The sequence below is a fragment of the Hydractinia symbiolongicarpus genome, chromosome 5, assembly GCF_029227915.1.
Source record: "Hydractinia symbiolongicarpus strain clone_291-10 chromosome 5, HSymV2.1, whole genome shotgun sequence".
Taxonomy (NCBI): Eukaryota; Metazoa; Cnidaria; class Hydrozoa; order Anthoathecata; family Hydractiniidae; genus Hydractinia; species Hydractinia symbiolongicarpus.
In genome coordinates, this window is record NC_079879.1 from 29,958,153 (window position 1) to 29,965,793 (window position 7,641).

Genomic DNA, 7,641 nt, shown 5'->3' on the forward strand with positions numbered 1-7,641 from the left:
GTGGCCGACCACCAAAATTTGAAGAAAATTTTAATGAGGTAAGAATATCTTTTTATATGCACCACCCGTACAGGAGCGATAGGCTGAAATTTAAGATAAGTGAAGAAGATAAAGGAAGCGTTTTCATAAGGTACTTCAAGAAATATAAACTGTCCTCCCATTTGAGGCTATGGAAATTCGTTATGTCCTCGTAATAAGTTTAATTGCGTGATACTTTTAAATATACTAGAGTACAGTTTTGGATGGAATGCCTTCCAATGAAGCAGTTGTAGATGCCATGAATTTAGCGGCTAAAAATATAGAAAGAGCTACTAAAATCGTAAAAGAGGTAAGTATTCTGTATTTTTAGGGTAATGATAACAAAAAATTCGTTAATAGGCTTACGTTCTCCTTTTTTTTACTTGGTCTTTTATTTTTTTAAATTTAACGTCATCATAGTATTTAAAGACTATAGTATACATCTGCTAATTTGAATGCTGATGGTAATGATTTTTATAAATTTAGAATAAGAAAGGCAGATATTTTTGCTGCTTAGCTTGAACTTCGAATAATTTAGTCATTTCTCTCTAATCTTTTGCTCCTCAAGCCCAAATATATTCGTTGACGTAGAATTACGTCATTTTGTGTTATCAACGATATAATTTTTAATAGAACCGAGTTTGCAGGGTGGGAATTTCGCAGGGTGGGAATTTCAAGGCCTTCCCCATCATTAAGATTTACCTTGTAAAGTTAGTTATCCAAGAGTTTATGTCACATTCGTAAAAATTAAAAAATTTTTGTTGATTTTGTTCCTTAAACCTAGGTAACATCTACTAGTTAAAACCAAAAAGTCGATCTCTTGCGAGTTTGAGTATGCTACTGTATTATTTAATATTCCATATTTAGAACATAGAACATGCGCAAGAAAAGCAAAAGAAGGCCTACGATAAGCGCGTCAGAGTAACGGACATAAAAAGAGATTTCAAAGAAGGAGACAAAGTTCTATTGGCGGATCAATCGAAAAAAAGGGGCCTTAAAGCCAGATTTAAAGGTCCCTTCATCGTGCAGTCAGTGACACCTCATGGCAATGTAAAATTTAGAGAAAGCAAAAACAGCCATCATCCGAAAAATTTAAAAAAATTCGTTGAAGGTAGGTTTCACTACACATACAATATTCCTAAAAAATACAATTGACAGATATGAGGAGAGGTGAACGGGTGGGAGTGGGAGAATGAGGCCAACACCACCTTACTAATTACACAGTTGAATTTTTTCTTTTCCTGAAATTACTATTTCGCTACACAAAATATAAACCCCTTTCAGAGAACCTACACTGAAAAATAATTTTCTTTGATCTTGTAGTCATTCGAAATATGATAAATATGATAATAGTACGACTCAGTTATTAGATGTTTTACTATAACATGTTTGGTGATAGTTATTCTATTGTTTCCTCTCTATCTAGTTTCTGAACCAACCACCATGTCTATGAAAGAAATGCTGGTAGATGAAGGTGGTATTGATAACGGTACTATTTATTCATTGGTCGATAAGCCCGTGTTACACTTTGCCAGAACAATCCAAAAGCCCTGTCATTTAAATTTTATTAACGGTAGCATTGACCCGTCTATGCACATTTTTTTTTCATTTTTAACCGTCTCTGTAGAGTTATAAACTTATGGGTTGTCCTATTTTTGAGAAATTGATCCTTTTTTTGCCTTGAAATGGTCCTCAGTTACCAACGCAGGAGATGAAGTCAGTTATTTTCCCCCGTTTCCAAGTTATTTAGCATTAAAGTTATAATGCTTCGTTAATTTATATTAAACTGTTTATGTTAAAATGATGTTATCGAAGTCGTGATTTTCAATTTGCCGATTGCATTTAAGACATACATTTTTTGGAAAATTTAAAGAAAAATTAACACATCGAATTACAGTTACGTTAATCATTGTTTTATTTTCTATCTCGGCTTCTAAACCAAGCATTAAAGATTGCGGTTTGCAACAGATTGATGGTAATAAAACAGTACTAATCAAATGTTTGCCTATTATTTTTTTTTGCAATCATAAACTGCAATTTTTTATTTATCGACCGCCTAAAGGCGGTCCCACCAGCGGTGAAGGAACTGAAATCTCGACTCGCTGCAAACGCCTACCATTTTTGAAATGAGTGGCGAAGAATGACGGAGTTAATTAGGTCCGTAAAAAGAAGCATTATCTCCATCGAATCACGCGTACGCTTAGTCCGATGGAAATATCGAAAAAAATTTTACTTTCGCAAATACACGATTTAGACCTAATTTGGCGATGAACAAACTTTCGTGATTTTGTGTTAATGGAGAATTTTAGTGCGAAAACTTTCGCGAATGGTGGAAGTATACCAATTTCCAAAAGCAAAAATAAGCAGTGTCATCATGGCCTTTTTCGGATGAAATACTAAACGCTAGTAAAGAAAAAAACATTTTTGTCGAACCCGCGAAATGTAAAATCGGGCTTTATTCGCGAAAATTTGTAACCCGCGAAAGTTGAAACTTCTCACGTAGACAATACTTACGCAGTTTTGCAGAAAAAACTTTTGCGAAATTCAGAGGTTTGCATATTTCGCACTTGAAAAGTCTCGCATAATGATAAATGCATACATTTAGAATTTCGTGTACAGCCCGCCGGCGGTCGCCTACCCACATGTTTTACACTGCACTAGTCTTTAAATAAAATCAGTTATATTGACATTTCCACGTGTTGATTCCATTTTGAACAACCATATTGCTAAACATCATGTAATATTACCCAAAATCGATGTAAGAAGTCATAGCTACGTTTTGCGAGAGGGTTATTAACCTAACTATTTTATATGGTCGTTTAAGAACAAAACTACATAAATTTGGAAAGACAAAATGCATTCATTTCCATATGATTTATTTAGCTACCATTCTCGACCATGACTATGCTTGCGAATATCCAGTTAAAAATATTATAGAAAAAGGTAAAGAATTACTTTAAATTTATTTTTCATTACTTGTTCAAAGAAGTAACCTCTATTACTCGACTTTTCATTGCTAGAACGGCGTTTAATAGCTGATGTCACAGATGAAATATCTGATAAAGATATTATAAGATGCGGTTAGTACAAAAATTTTTCTTATCAAAAGAGTCGGAATATATGTTAATCTTATACTTATCATTGTTTTATTTTTTATCTTAGTTTCTGAACCAACAACAGAATTTAACAACAAGGAACAGGCTGATGGTACTTATAGCGGTACTCCTCAGTTACTATTTCTTTATCTATAAAAGAAATGTGAAGTTTAGCGATAATTGTACCCGCTAGTGTGTCCAGTAGGACCCCACCTTTTGCTGTATTCTGAAGCAATTTGAAGATATTATTGTCGCTCTGAACTCAAACCGTTTTTAGCGCTCAACCATGTTAGACCCCATTTCGTACCACCCTTCTCCGCCTTGAAAACTATGTTACTGGTGGTGTATATTTGGTATTGTTGTTATCATTTTGTTTTACTCTATTAGCTACTGGCCCAAATATCAAAGCTGAAGAGAAGCAGACAAAAAAGATCGATAACGGTATTATTCCATTAACATTTTTTTTATCTATAGCAAGCATAACCTTTTGAGATAATTGAACAATCTTTTTTCTAATGACACAATGCTCTTTTATCTAATAATTGTGCTGTGTTTGGTTCCTGACGGGAAAAATCTTTTATAATTATAGTGTCTAAAAATTGTTACAAATTGTCGTTGAACAAGAACTGCTTTTTATCGATTTTAAGTAAATGTACAAAAAAGAAGACCCGTAAGACAAGCAAATAGAACGGTGAAATAAATCGATTAAATTCCATTTCCAGGCAAATACAAATTATCGGTATATTGATAGACAGAAAAAGAAAAAATGATAAAACTATACATTTTTTTAGCTAGCACTCTTGAGGAGGATCACTTTGGCAAATTTTCAATTCCAAGTGTTATGCGGAAAGCTAAAGAGTTATTTGACTTTTTTGTTGACTGTTAAAAACTCTGCCTTCCGTACTCCGTGTCCACATATATCCAATTGATTTTATCCAATCATTTTATGAGGAAATGTTCAATCGCGCCTACGTTTGTATTAAAGCACTTATTTGTCATTACTTGTTCAAAGAAGTAACCTCTATTACCTGATTTTTTATTGCTAGAAGGGCGTTTAATAGCTGATGTCACAGATGAAATATCTGATGAAGATATTTTGAGATGTGGTTAGTATAACAATTTTTCTTATCAAAAGAGTCGGAATATATGTTAATCTTATACTTATCATTGTTTTATTTTTTATCTTAGTTTCTGAACCAACAACAGAATTTAACAACAAGGAACAGGCTGATGGTACTTATAGCGGTACTCCTCAGTTACTATTTCTTTATCTATAAAAGAAATGTGAAGTTTAGCGATAATTGTACCCGCTGGTGTGTCCAGTAGGACCCCACCTTTTGCTGTATTCTGAAGCAATTTGAAGATATTATTGTCGCTCTGAACTCAAACCGTTTTTAGCGCTCAACCATGTTAGACCCCATTTCGTACCACCCTTCTCCGCCTTGAAAACTATGTTACTGGTGGTGTATATTTGGTATTGTTGTTATCATTTTGTTCAATCTATTAGCTACTGGCCTAAATATCAAAGCTGAAGAGAAGCAGACAAAAAAGATCGATAACGGTATTATTCCATTAACATTTTTTTATTTATATCTTTTGAGATAATTAAATTGTTTTTTTTTTATTTATTATTTTATTTTTTCCTAATCCAATATTGCGCTTTCATCTTAGACTTTTTTGGCTCAAGAAAAGTAAAATAAAGACATTTCAAGTCATTCTTTTTGTGTGCGTGTGTGTCATTTGTCGCACTGTTGCTTTTAGCCTTTATTTATATCAGAACATTATTGGTATGTAATCTGACAGTTTAAGAGGGAAAATGATAGTTTATGGGCCTTTTATTTGTGAGCTTGTCTACTGTTTATAATATATAGGAGAGATATTGCATCTTGCTACTTGCGGTACTATATTGCGTGACAGACAGACGTATACGGGTATTACAATATAGACTTGTCGTCCACAGGTTCGCCCGTCCTTTAAATTTACTCGTTGCAACAAAATAGACAAACATATATCGCATTTTGCATTCGTGCGTATTATAAAAATTTCATGTTTCCATAACAGAACGCGTCTTTTGCGGACACACAAAAAGAAGACGGCTATTACTAAAGAGACTAGTCGTTAATCCGTGGAAAAATCCACGGGGTCGCTCGTCCTTTATATTCAGCCGTGGCAACAAAGTGGATAAAAATATACCGCATTTGATATTCGTGTTACCGCAACATTAGTTTCTAACTCAGCGGGGGGTCTGCATAGGCGGAGGCGCATAGACAGACAGACGAAGTAAGGCTATTATTACATAGATTTGCTAATTAAAATAGAATTGCAACTGTGCAATGAAATCACATTTTATTATATAAAGTAAAGCTGATTTAATAAAGTTTCGTGATAGCTTTTTCCAATTTTCCTTTATGTAGAACTTTTAACATGTGACTAAAGCCTGACGCATATTTTTTGCCTGATTGGATTCGCAAGATTTATCCTGCACTGGAAAAAATCACCACCTGACTTTAGATGATCTCTATATCTCTTTTTTTTAGATGAAATGGACATGGATTCGAACACAAATGGGGTGTGTTTTTGTGCAGCAACGGTTCATGAACGTAAGTGTGTATCATTTGTAATCTTTTCATGTACTGTACATGATTGATTAAAAAATAATTAATTAAAAATTCTTATAAAATAAAAAAATACAACTTTAAAACGTTTACTTATTATTCATTTGTCTTTTTACGGAGAAGATTTGTTTTCCCTGTAAAAAAAACTTCAATTTTTGCCTACTGGTGTATTTAGAAGTCCAAGATGTCTAATTCGAAGCGATATGGAAAAAACTTCTAGCATTTCTGTATATAAATTCAAATTTTGGTTTGGAAGAATTTGCCGCAGATCCTGAAAGAGAGAATATCTGGGAAATTTATTATATGAATTAATAAAGCGAATTTGGATTTAAAAATTTGATAAAAACTACCAAACATTTGTCTTCTGTGATAATTAGATTCTACTAGAACAAGTGTTACAACAGCAAGAGTGTACTTTTTCCTTTAAAAGAATGAAACTTATCATTGAAGCTATTGCGATATTAAAATGTTGTAAAGGTGTGCTGCTACAATAGATAGTTAAATATTACACAATCCACATGTTATGAGATATTAAGTATTTTTATGTAGAAATGGTTGCGTTGAAATCAGTGGAAACAAAGAAAATTGTTCTCAGCCTGTTTCCTGAATTTGGAAGTACTCCGGTAACAGATGTTTTACTAAAGGAAGCTCTGCATAGCTCTGTAAATGACGAAGTCATATACACCTATTTGTGTATTCTTTCCCGGTAAAGTAAACATAAGGTAACGATTTGAATTCTATTTTCTAAACTTTTCAAGTGTCTTAAAACAAATTGATAAAAATATTTTCTTCACAGAGTGTAAAGATTATTACTCCAGGCGAGATGTCTCTGATTTTTGATGAACCAGCGTCAAAAATGAAACAGGTGAGTGGTTTTTACCGTTCAGGCAAATTTAGGGCTAAGATCCATTATACACCTCTCTCACATAAAGTTTAGCTCTTTAACTTACGATCTTAGTCTATCTCCCAAATAAGAGTTTCTGAATAAAAAAATTTTATTATTCAAAGCACGTGCATGTCTACAAATAACTATACAAAATAAAAGGTGTTCCAAGTAAGTGCATCTTTACGTACTTTAAATTTAAGTAATCAAAAAGAATAAGAATAAAATCACTAACAAGTCAAATCATTATCATTCAAATTGTGAATGGGAAAAAATATCGCGTTAACAATTTTCTTTTACTCTACTTTTTTAGTAAATAAGTTTACTAAAAAAGCATGATCGCACATGTTATGATTTCGACATTTGAATTTTATTAAAAAAAGAAAGTAATACTGAAAATATACTGCTATTTACGTAAAATTAGCGCTCAACCATGTTAGACCCCATTTCGTGCCAGCCCTTCTCCGCCTTGAAAAACATGTTACTGGTGGTGTAAATAGTTTGTATCATGTTTCTAAATGCAGTACTTTATTTCAGCGTGATATAACAAAATACGATCAAATTATTGGTTGTCGTTGTTCAGGATACCACTGGACGCTTTCGGTACCAAAACCTTTACTTGTTTATTAGCGTTTTATTAATACCATGTATCTTGTCTTTCAAAATACATCTAACAGCTGGTACTTACTTTCAGGTTGTTATTCCATCTGCTTCAACCATAATTTACTTCAACCCACTCGGTGAATTACCTGAAGAAATTGTAAATGTTGAACAGCAATGGAAGTAAGTAGAATTTAATGATGAATTAAAAAGAATATATTTTTAAGTTAAAAAACCGCTTTACGATTTTATATTCTGTACTTTCTTAGTTCTTATCTTACGGCGAAATATCAAATAGAAGATAACTTTAACGTGGAAATTGTGCCACATGCACGACAGAAAGATAGCATTTCATGTGGTGTATACTGTTTGAAAGTAAGCATCACTCAAAAACCACTTTATAAAAATAGCCCTTTGTCCAAATAGACTT

The 7,641-nt window shown here is 33.0% G+C and overlaps 1 long non-coding RNA gene across 1 annotated transcript; it reads left to right on the top strand.

Moving 5' to 3' along the window:
* The first annotated feature begins 4,997 nt into the window (after positions 1-4,997).
* Positions 4,998-7,394, top strand: LOC130645836 (uncharacterized). Its single transcript, XR_008982747.1, has 3 exons — positions 4,998-6,593; positions 7,149-7,214; positions 7,306-7,394. It is a non-coding gene; the product is annotated as an uncharacterized LOC130645836 (long non-coding RNA).
* The last annotated feature ends 247 nt before the right edge of the window (positions 7,395-7,641 follow it).